This window comes from Bos grunniens, chromosome 2 (genome assembly GCF_055505025.1).
Source record: "Bos grunniens cultivar Pamir isolate PY7600 chromosome 2, Bosgru_T2T1.0, whole genome shotgun sequence".
NCBI classification, from domain to species: Eukaryota; Metazoa; Chordata; class Mammalia; order Artiodactyla; family Bovidae; genus Bos; species Bos grunniens.
The window spans coordinates 75726779-75738967 of NC_141166.1; the positions used below are offsets into that span (position 1 = coordinate 75726779).

Consider the following 12189-nt stretch of genomic DNA (forward strand, 5'->3'; position numbering starts at 1 on the left):
TATTTATTTTAATTGGAGGCTAGTTGACTCATTGGAAAAGACTCTGATGCTGGGAGGGATTGGGGGCAGGAGGAGAAGGGGACAACACAGGATGAGATGGCTGGATGGCATCACTGACTCAATGGATGTGAGTCTGAGTGAACTCTAGGAGTTGGTGATGGACAGGGAGGCCTGGCGGAGAAGGCAATGGCACCCCACTCCAGTACTCTTGCCTGGAAAATCCCATGGATGGAGGAGCCTGGTAGGCTGCAGTCCATGGGGTCGCTGAGGGTCAGAGTCGAGTGAGTGACTTCACTTTCACTTTTCACTTTCATGCATTGGAGAAGGAAATGGCAACCCACTCCAGTGTTCTTGCTTGGAGAATCCCAGGGACTGGGGAGCCTGGTGGGCTGCCATCTATGGGGTCACACAGAGTCAGACACGACTGAAGCTACTTAGCAGGGAGGCCTGGCGTGCTGCGATTCATGGGGTCGCAAAGAGTCAGATACGACTGAGAGACTGAACTGAACTGAATTACCTTACAATATTGTATTGGTTTTGCCATACATTAACATGAGTCCGCCACGGGTGTACACGTGTTCCCCATCCTGAACCCCCCTCCCACCTCCCTCCCCATACCATCCCTCTGGGTCATCCCAGTGCACCAGCCCTGAGCATCGTGTATCATGCATCGAACCTGGACTGCCGATTTGTTTCACATATGATATTATACATGTTTCAATGCCCTTTTCCCAAATCATCCCACCCTCGCCCTCTCCCACAGAGTACAAAAGACTGTTCTATACATCTGTGTCTCTTTTGCTGTCTCACATACAGGGTTATTGTTACTGTCTTTCTAAATTCCATATATATGTCAGGAGCCGCGTTAGGCATTACTGACACATATGCATTAGTATACTGTATTGGTGTTTTTCTTTCTGGCTTACTTCACTCTGTATAATAGGCTCCAGTTTCATTCACCTCATTTGAACTGATTCAAATGTATTCTTTTTAATGGCTGAGTAATACTCCATTGTGTATATGTACCACTGCTTTCTTATCCATTCATCTGCTGATGGGCATCTAGGTTGCTTCCATGTCCTGGCTATTATAAACAGTGCTGCGATGAACATTGGGGTACACGTGTCTCTTTCCCTTCTGGTTTCCTCAGTATGTATGCCCAGCAGTGGGATTGCTGGGTTATATGGCAGTTCTATTTCCAGTTTTTTAAGGAATCTCCACACTGTTCTCCATAGTGGCTGTACTAGTTTGCATTCCCACCAACAGTGTAAGAGGGTTCCCTTTTCTCCACACCCTCTCCAGCATTTATTGCTTGTAGACTTTTGAATAGCAGCCATTCTGACTGGTGTGAAATGGTACCTCATAGTGGTTTTGATTTGCATTTCTCTGATAATGAGTGATGTTGAGCATCTTTTCATGTGTTTGTTAGCCATCTGTATGTCTTCTTTGGAGAAATATCTGTTTACTTCTTTGGCTAATTTTTTGATTGGGTCATTTATTTTTCTGGAATTGAGCTGCAGGAGTTGCCTGTATATTTTTGAGATTAATTCTTTGTCAGTTGCTTCATGTGCTATTATTTTCTCCCATTCTGAAGGCTGTCTTTTCACCTTGCTTATAGTTTCCTTTGTTGTGCAGAAGCTTTAAATTTTAATTAGGTCCCATTTGTTTATTTTTGCTTTTATTTCCAATATTCTGGGAGGTGGATCATAGAGGATCCTGCTGTGATGTATGTCAGAGAGTGTTTTGCCTATGTTCTCCTCTAGGAGTTTTATAGTTTCTGGTCTTACGTTTAGATCTTTAATCCATTTAGAGTTTATTTTTGTGTATGGTGTTAGAAAGTGTTCTAGTTTCATTCTTTTACAAGTGGTTGACCAGTTTTCCCAGCACCACTTGTTAAAGAGATTGTCTTTTCTCCATTGTGTATTTTTGCCTCCTTTGTCAAAGATAAAGTATCCATAGGTGTGTGGATTTATCTCTGGGCTTTCTATTTTGTTCTCAGATCAGATCAGATCAGTCGCTCAGTTGTGTCCGACTCTTTGCGACCCCATGAATCGCAGCACGCCAGGCCTCCCTGTCCATCACCAACTCCCGGAGTTCACTGAGACTCAACGTCCATTGAGTCAGTGATGTCATCCAGCCATCTCATCCTGTGTTGTCCCCTCCTCCTCCTGCCCCCAATCCCTCCCAGCATCAGAGTCTTTTCCAATGAGTCAACTTTTCGCATGAGGTGGCCAAAATACTGGAGTTTCAGCTTTAGCATCATTCCTTTCAAAGAAATCCCAGGGCTGATCTCCTTCAGAATGGACTGGTTGGATCTCCTTGCAGTCGAAGGTCTTCTCCAACACCACAGTTCAAAAGCATCAATTCTTCGGCGCTCAGCCTTCTTCACAGTCCAACTCTCACATCCATACATGACCACAGGAAAAACCATAGCCTTGACTAGATGGACCTTTGTTGGCAAACTAATGTCTCTGCTTTTGAACATGCTATCTAGGTTTGTCATAACTTTCCTTCCAAGGAGTAAGCGTCTTTTTAATTTCATGGCTGCAGTTACCATCTGTAGTGATTTTGGAGCCCAGAAAAATAATGTCTGACACTGTTTCTACTGTTTCCCCATCTATTTCCCATGAAGTGATGGGACCGGATGCCATGATTTTTGTTTTCTGAATGTTGAGCTTTAAGCCAACTTTTTCACTCTCCACTTTCACCTTCATCAAGAGGCTTTTTAGTTCCTCTTCACTTTCTGCCATAAGAGTGGTGTCATCTGCATATCTGAGGTTACTGATATTTCTCCTGGCAATCTTGATTCCAGCTTGTGTTTCTTCCAGTCCAGCGTTTCTCATGATGTACTCTACGTATAAGTTAAATAAGCAGGGTGACAATATACAGCCTTGACGTACTCCTTTTCCTATTTGGAACCAGTCTGTTGTTCGATGTCCAGTTCTAACTGTTGCTTCCTGACCTGCATACAAATTTCTCAAGAGGCAGATCAGGTGGTCTGGTATTCCCATCTCTTTCAGAATTTTCCACAGTTTATTGTGATCCACACAGTCAAAGGCCTTGGCATAGTCAATAAAGCAGAAATAGATGTTTTTCTGGAACTCTCTTGCTTTTTCCATGATCCAGCAGATGTTGGCAATTTGATCTCTGGTTCCTCTTCCTTTTCTAAAACCAGCTTGAACATCAGGAAGTTCACGGTTCACATATTGCTGAAGCCTGGCTTGGAGAATTTTGAGCATTACTTTACTAGCATGTGAGATGAGTGCAATTGTGTGGTAGTTTGAGCATTCTTTGGCATTGCCTTTCTTTGGGATTGGAATGAAAACTGACCTTTTCCAGTCCTGTGGCCACTGCTGAGTTTTCCAAATTTGCTGGCATATTGAGTGCAGCACTTTCACAGCATCATCTTTCAGGATTTGAAATAGCTCAACTGGAATTCTATTACCTCCACTAGCTTTGTTCTATATATATTTCTGTCTTTGTGGCATTATATATTCCATGGAAAAAAAATACCCATTTCTTTGTTCTCATGTACTCCTTATGAAAAAGTTTCTTTGTGAAGAATCACTTAATGGTTGATATTTGGTCAAGTGATACAAATTTGAGACAAATCTCAAAAGAGATTTTTTTCATTTTCATATCTGTAGACTTTGGCTAGTGGAGTTTAATACAAAATAAACTTCAATAATTTTTTTGCACTGATATTCTACAAGGCAGAGTTCTTTTATCTTTATTTGCTCCATGATTTTAAAGCACTTGCTCAATATCCATAGTGTGGGTGTCAGTTAAATATATGCAACTCCTGCCTTGTCATTCTTTAAAAAAATTATTGGGTTGGTTTGCTTATGTGTAATCATTACTTCTATCTTTCATGTATGCAGCCACTTCAAAGAAGGACCTAGCACATATGAATTTCCTTTTTCTTCTTTTGGTAAGATTATGTGAGCTTTTCCATCATAAGCCAAAATAGTCAATAGTAGATGAATTGATGAATGTTACCATTAACAATCCAGTAGTTATGTATAGATGTGAGAGTTGGACTATAAAGAAAGCTCAGCACGGAAGAATTGATATTTTTGAACTGTGGTGTTGGAGATGACTTTTGAGAGTCCCTTGGACTGCAAGGAGATGCAACCAGTCCATCCTAAAGGAAATTAGTCCTGAATATTCATTGGAGGGGCTGATGTTGAAGCTGAAACTCCAATACTTTGGCCACCTGATGTGAAGAGCTGACTCATTTGCAAAGACCCTGATGCTGGAAAGATTGAAGGCAGAAGGAGAAGGGGACAACAGAGGATAAGATGGTTGGATGGCATCACTGACTCAATGGACATGAGTTTGAGTAAACTCTGGGAGTTGGTGATGGACAGAGAAGTCTGGTGTGCTACAGTCCATGGGGTCGCAGAGTCGGACACAACTGAGCGACCGAACTGAACAGAACCATTAACAATAATTGGGAGATGTGAGAACAACCAATAGAGCAGGGATTGGCAAACCTTTTCTGTAAAGGGCCAGATAGTAAATATCTTAGGCTTTGTAAGTTATATAGTTTCTGTCGTAACTACTCACCTCTACCTTTGTGGGGGGCCAACACAGCCACAGATAGTATGTCAATGAACCATCATGGCTATATTCCCAAAACTTTATTTACAAATACAGGCAACAGGCTATGTTTGCTGACTGCTAATCTAGAGCAAGTGGTAGAAACAGATAGCTTTAGATACTGAAAAATATCTAGACTTTGAAATGCTACTTTTGAGCTGTCTCTTAGCATACAGCTCCTGCTGCCAGTTTTGTTTTTAGAGCTTTATGCTTATAGGTAAAGTGGAGGGTTTGAGTGAAAGTGTTGTGTTTTTAAAAAATATTTATTTGGCTGTTTCGGGTCTTAGTTGTAGTATGCAGAATCTTTAGTTGTGGCATGTGGGATCTAGCTCCCTGACCAGGAATTGAATCCGGGCCTCCTGCGTTGGGAGCACCAGGAAAGTCCTGAGAGTGTTCACAGAGCCAGATGAGCTGGAGCCCTGAGCGGTTCCCTGCCCTCACATTTTCCAGGGGAAGCCTCTTGTTCTGTCTGAGCTGGACTGTGTTAATGGACTGAAACAAAGTAGGGTCTGGAATGGAAACCAGGCCCTCCACAGAGGATCTGTGTCCCCCAGGAGAGTTGGGATTTGCTGCTTGGGGAGAAAGAAGGGATAGGCTTCCTGGAGTCAGCAAGGAGCTTTATTTTCTAGCAGCTCAGATATGAGCAAGAAGAGAGACCATTACCCCCACATTCTTTTGGGTACCAAGTTGGTTCTGATTTTGGAGAGGCCAGTATCAAGGCACAACACCTAGGCCTAGAGTCCCAGGTTTAGGCTGGAGATTTGTATTTATTTCACTGGTTCAGAAGGTCCTAGGGAAGTTAGGGGCTCTCTTTGCAGCCACTGACAGATGTGAACAACCCTTTGCCATGTGGACTCTTTATAATACTTTAGCATTTGCTGAGGCAGTGATTTCACTGTCTGTGTGTAATTTCAAAGGGAAACAAGGAAGACCTGAAAAGAAAGGCAAGAACCTGAAACTTAGATACCATTCTCTTGGAAGAGGACCAATAAATACATTAATGCATGGAGTGGGTGATGCAGCCAAGACCAGATTCTAAGACTGTGGTTAATTTTCCTTCTGCCTTGAGTAGATATGTCATCTTGCTCTTTGCTCTATCTTTTTTTTTTTTTTTCTCATGTTTGAGCAAACTCAAGCCATTATTGAGGTCCTGGCTCTGGGAGGCTCCCAAGTGAGCAGCATCTGTTAGACGGAGGAGTAGTTTCTGCTCAAGATGTTTTCAGAGGACTGACCTAGCACTGGTGTGAAGGCCATCAATTAGCCATCGGCAGAGGGGAAGGAAGAGGCGGCCATGAGTTGGTAATTACACACTACAGTGCTGGTGACCTCCAAGAGCAGGTGGCGGGAGCAAGTGAAATTCCAGGCTCTGTCACTCAGGATTCATTTTCCCTCTTGTGTTTAGGCCTGAGGCCATGTTCACTGATCTGGAAGAGACTGTCTATATTGTTTTGTTAATCATAAGAACAATAATAGAGTAATGTATATAATATAGAAAGATATTTTCCTTCTTTTAGTTGCTTAAAAGTTCCTGTTATATCTTTAAAACAGTATTTCCTGTTCTCTGTGTGTGTGTGTATACACAGATATATATGTATGTGTATATAGATCAGGATCAGGACCTAAATCTACGGCATGAGTTCAGTGTTTACTGCTTTCACAGAAATGGCCCTTGTTAAGGCCTTTGCAGCCCTAACAGCTCTGTTTCTTCACAGCTGCCTTCTGGTTCAGAGTTCCCAATAGTTCTGTTCCACAGCTCTGCAGAGGAAGGCCCAGAAAAATGATAGAAGACACCCAAGCCCGGGCAGGAGACCTGGTGATTGGCCTTCAGCCAGTTTTGCTGGCAGTTGTCAGTTTCACTCTGAGCCATGGCTCACTTCTGCCACTTTTGTCTCTGGTGTCCCTCTTTCCTGGGACCTCGTTCTGCTTTTGGCCTTTGCTGGGTTGCGGGTGTATGAGCTGTGCTGGGTGCCCACATTCAGCCCTGCATGGCCCAGAGCTGAGCAGGGGAATGAATGGACAGCAGTACAGAAGAGCTCCGTTTTCTTTCACTCTCAACCCTCTGAGAGACACTTCTTATAATAACAGACCCCAGCATGCAGTTGATGTCTTGGACAGACAGAGGTCTTGGCAGAAGCTGAGATGACTTTCCAGTTTCACTGAGAATATAAAAATGACACTCTGGAACTTTAAATGAGCATTTTCTTCGTCCTTTTTTGTCACTCTTTTTTGATGACCAAGTCACCTGTTCCTTCAGCTTTTGAGACTATGTTTTGGGTGATAAGAAAAGACAAAATATCAGAAACCCCAGAGATGCCAACTACTTATTGCTTTCATGCTAACAACTTGTATTTATATTCACCGGTTTATAGAAAAGTAAATACCTCTTTCTTACAACATGCTGTGGGGGACTTTGTGCCAAAGTAGCAGGATCAGACTGTAATAAGCAAGCATCAAAAAAAAAAAAAAAAAAGGTAAATTGACTTTTTAGAGGGAAGTGGGTCGTTCCTCAAAATCTATTAAAGATTCTGTCATCCAGAATATCCCTATCCTGTTGACCTCATTTACAGATTTCATGAAAAATATATCATCGTAACATTGATATATGGATGCTGTAGCATCCAATTTCTTGAAGGCATCTCTGTTCCTGATAAGGATGCCGGTCAGGCATTCAGAAACATGGGGCCATAGAAATGAGACAGTGCCCCTCGGAATATAATACACACAGATGCTTTTCTAAAATGTGCTCATATCCTTTGGAAATAGGCAATTTGGCTCTCTACTTTGGCTCTGAATGAAATAATGTTCCAGGTGGGGGAGGCAGGTAATAAAAGCGATGATTGTGAAGTGTTACTGGCAGTCTTTTTTTTTTTTTCATTTCTACTGCAAGCTGAGCATACATTTGTCCCCATTGTCAGGGTGCTGGTGTTGTTTACACGTGAAAGAGAAGGAAACAGGAAAGCTTATTCAGTTCTCTTGGCTGGGATAGTACTATTTCCTCATCACGAATCCCAAACCACAGCTTGAGCAGGAATGAAGCAGCCCATCGTGTCAGATTTGGTCAGATTTGGAAGGTTTCTTTGGTACTGTGTCCATACCTGCCTTGCAGTGTTGAAATACCTGGGGATAGCTGCTTTTAGAGCATGATATCAAAACAAACATTGCCATTTCTGCCCCCCTAGGTTTTAGTTGGCCAGATATGGAGAAGAGTGTGAGGTCCATGCCTTGACAGTTTGAAAAACCTTTACCAACTTTTCTCATCCTTCAGGGGAAACAAAAAATGGGAATAGTAATTTTGGAGGCAGGGGGGTGGTTGTTCAACTCCTCAACTTTGGACAGTGACGCAAGTAGCAAGCTTGATTCTATCCTTCTGCATCCAGTATCCACCATCAGTCCTGATTGTCAGGACAAAGCTCAGAACAGAGTGGCGTGTTACTCTCAGAGTGGCTCTCACATGGGTTGGCTGAGGAGCAAGAAGGAACCTATAACCCTTTCTTGTGCTTTTGCATAAAACCAGCCCAACCCTTTCTGTTGAAGATATTTATTGGGCTGGGGGGTGAGGGGAATGAAGATGGAAGGGAAACACACCACACACACACACACACGCACACACAAAAATAAATCTAAAATGCAAGAAGGACTTCAGAGGTGGGAACAGGGACTAAAATCCCTGCTCAGAGCCTGCAAATCTTCAGCCACCAAACCACAACCCTCTGCATGCCCTGTCCTCATTTATGAACAGCCAACAAAGCAACTGCAGGTGATCTGGGCTGATGCCGTGGAGGCCTCTCAGATGGCCAGGGCCGCTGCAAACTTATTCACCGCCTCATTAAAGCAATTTCAAAATCAATTCGGGATCTGACAAGCCGTCAGTACATTGTTGTGCCTCTGTGATGGAAGTGACATGTTAACAGCAATTAGACTTTTGCAATTGCGTATTGGAGCCTGTTCAGCATATTCTTTATTAGAAGAGTCTAAAAAAGCATTATTATAATCATCTAACCTGGGGTCATGGACACATGCTCTATGATCTCTGCCTCTGTTGGCAGACCCCTGGTGAAATTTTGCCTATTGTCCGTAGAGATTAAAAGGAAGTGCTTACCCCAGATGCGATATTGGAAAATCAAAGGTCAGAGCAAAGCCTGTGGTAACCTCCATGTTTTTTAATACAAGTTGTAGGAGCAATCAGATTAGCATGAACAGATATTGCTCCTTCTAACAGATGGAGCAGGATTCTTATTCAAATGAAGAAGGAGCTATAGTCATTTGGTGGCAACATTTGGGTGGCAGGAATGGGGATACTGTTATCCCAAGTGGGTTTGGCCAGCACTTGGATAGAAAGGAAGACAGAGCCTGGATTCCAGTTAAGCAGAGGTGTAACAGTCTTTTATTTCATGGAAAATAGTTCTGTCTCTGATAAAATCAGCTGATCTGTTTGGAATGGCCCCTTTTGCAGCCAACTCTGTTGGTCAGTGATAGTCATCAGTGGGAATCTTCCTTTCTGCTTTGGAAGCCCAGCAGAATCTCTGAAAAAGAATGGTGTAACTTGATTTTCCAAAGACTCAACCAGCCAAATGGGATTCAAATAAGTCTCAAATCTCACCAGACCCTATTTGTTTCTCAGGGTAAGTTTCCATGGGGGAGCATCTCATGTGCCCGCAGACAATTCCCTCTGGTCTTCTCTTCTGATTTCCACTTTGGTGGCTGCCTTCTGGGGGTGGTTTTATGTCTAGTGTCCAGTGTGAATAAAACTGCATCTTAGAATAACTCTTCAAGTAAGTTGAGTCAGCCCTTGGTATCTACTGATGGTTGAATCTTCAGACGCAGAACTCCTGGATATGGAGAGGGGAGTGTACTATGTTATTTACATAAGTGGCTTGAGCATCCTCGGATTTTGGTATCCGTGAGGAGTCTTGAACCAATCCCCCTATGCTGCCTCTTGAACAATAACATCTCCACCCAAAGGGGCAAGCTCCCCAAGTTTGTTCCAAGTGAATGTTTGTTGGTTGACTGACTCTCTGACTCACTGAATGGATGAATGCCATTTGACTTTCTGACTGTCATATTCATACAAAGTTATATAATATTTCAAATTCGAAGGCTCATAGATAGTATTTGATTACAATGACTAATTTATTTAAAATTGCAAACAACCTTCAACCCATTAGCCCATATTCCTCTTTGCTGTTTTAAGTTTCTCTATGACACCTCACCACTGACATCCGATGTATTTTGTCTGTCTGTATCTCCCCTATAAAGGCAAGAATTGTTCATTGTTTTAGTCACAGGGAACACTGAAGATCACTTCAGTGACAGCACTATTTCAGTGTTAGAACAGTGCCTGCAACAAACTGGGGTCTTGATAGCAGTTGAAGAAATGTAAGATTCATGTATTTCAGGCATAAATGGGATAGGAGCTGTGTCCTAGCTTTGGTTCAGAAATATATCTACAGATTTGTGTGCATTACTGGTAGGAAGCACAGAATGAAAGAGCTGCTGGAAGGAACTTTAGCATTTTTCTTATTCCCATTTGTCCTTTTCAGAAAAAGTCATTTGCTACCAACACCAAGACGGCAGTGCCAAAACTAAACCTCCTTGTTGGGCAGCCTTCCTATCTCATATCCCACCCAATTAGCATGATCAGATCTAGGGATTTCCTTTTCCACTTTGCTCTTTCTTAAAGGTCTTCTCAGAAAGCCCCCAACTGGTCTGATGCTGCCCCCATCCCCACTTTGGGTTGCTTCCTGGCTGGCTGACTGCAGGGGCTTCAGAACATCCCTGTTGCTTTGTTGGATGGTGGTGGGGGTGTTGCTGGCTTTTGAAACAGGCCTTCTCATTGCTGATTTCCTCTAGGCATTTGTTTTTGAGGCCAAAGCTTCAAAGGCAAGCAACATTTGAAATTTCTCAGCTATTTATCTGGTTAGAGAAGCTAGATGCAGACCCTCAAGAAGCCATTTGTTACTTTCACTGGGTTCTGTAGATAAGCAGGAAGCTACCATTTGGAGGATGGGCTGACACCCTGCCTTGAGGAGCGGGGTCTCTGTAGAGGGTCTGCTTGGGGTGGATATTTTGACTTGTGGTTTCTCTGAGAGAGGCTTTAGAAAAAAAAAAGTGTGGAAATTGCCCTTGTATGGTATGTATTTGTGTGTGTGTGTGTGTGTGTGTGCATGTGTTGAACATAATGTGTGCTTTTTGTTTTTTCCCATGGTGGGTAGTCAAAAGGTTGAGAAGAAATCTTGGCATTTCCAACCAGTATTAACAGAACAACAATTTTCAAAATGTGGTCCAGGGACCCCTGGGGGGGGGGTTCCAAAAAACCTTTTAGGGTTTCTGTAAAGTCAAAACTGTTTTCATAATAACACTAAGCTGTTATTTGCCCTTTTCACTTTCATTCCCTCAGCAGTATACTAAGCAGTTTTCAGAAGCTCCCTGACATGTGGTGTTGCAACAGAATGAATGCAAAAACAGATACGAGAAACTGTCTCCTATTAGGCCAGACATAAAGAGAGTTGAAAAGTGTAGGACAACATCCCTTCTTTACTTTTATGTTAACATATAACAGGCTTATTACTTTTAAATGAACTAATAATTCATTATTAGTTCATATAATAAACTAATACTTCATAGAAATTTTCTTATTTCAATTTCTAATACAATAAAGACTGATACATACATATGTGTGTGTGTGTGTGCACATGTATATATGCACACCTCTAAAACAAAAGGAATTTTCAGATCCTCAAAAATTTTTAGAGTAAAGAGATCCTGAGACCAAAAAGTTTGAGAACCACAGTAACAGAGCTGTCAAAACTCAGTCTGAATAGAGGCACAGACAGTCATATATTTCAGAACTAGAAGGATCCTTGAAGAGTGATTGGCCCAGTCCCCTTCATTGCTCAGGTAGGCTAAATACCACCCCCATTTTACAGATGGTACAACTGAGACCCAAAGGGTTCATAGCCTTCCCCAAAGCTCTGCAGCTGTTGAGTGCAAAGTTAGGAGGAGGAGAGAGATTGAGAGAGGGCTGAAACCTGGGTCTTATTATTCTGATACAGACATAGCTTCACCCACCTCCCCACTCTGCCAGGGACAGGAAGATCCTTATTAAGAAAATGGAAACCAACAAATAGACAAACCTATCTTCTTCCTTTTCTCTTTTCCTTTGGCTATTAGGTTTATGTTTGGTAAGTTTGTTCGTGAACAGCCTGAAAGTGCTGGAAAGAACCACGTATTTGCCTGGCTTATTGGGTTTAGAAACTGTCGACTGAAGTTGGTGATGTTGACAACACTGGTTATAAAGACTTGTGGAGCATCTGCTTCCAACCTCATTGGCGTGGCTTCTGGAAAACCATGGCTGGCTGTTCATCAAGAGTTATTTGTTCCTTGCCACGTGGACCTGTCTGTGTGGCAGCTCACAGTATGGCAGCTGGCTTCTCTCAGAGTGAGTAGAGGGAGAGGGATAGTACACATTTCCCAAATGGAAACTACAGTCTTCTTGCAACCTAGTCTTAGTAGTGATACACCATCACTTTGGCCATATTTTAATTTTCAGACTCAAGTCACTAGGTCCAGTCCACATTCAAGGGGAGG

The 12189-nt window shown here is 42.5% G+C and overlaps 1 protein-coding gene across 18 annotated transcripts in view; it reads left to right on the forward strand.

Moving 5' to 3' along the window:
• The window catches only part of LOC147378256 (uncharacterized), a 407307-nt gene that overhangs the window by 85598 nt on the left and 309520 nt on the right, over nucleotides 1-12189 (forward strand). For 2 of the 18 annotated variants that reach the window (XR_015145635.1, XM_086351324.1), the window contains exon 4: nucleotides 11773-12040. The exons of the other annotated variants lie outside the window; for them this stretch is intronic. The gene's annotated coding sequence lies outside the window, so the exon portion shown is untranslated. The remainder of the gene's footprint in view (nucleotides 1-11772; nucleotides 12041-12189) is intronic. 18 annotated transcript variants of the gene reach the window in all.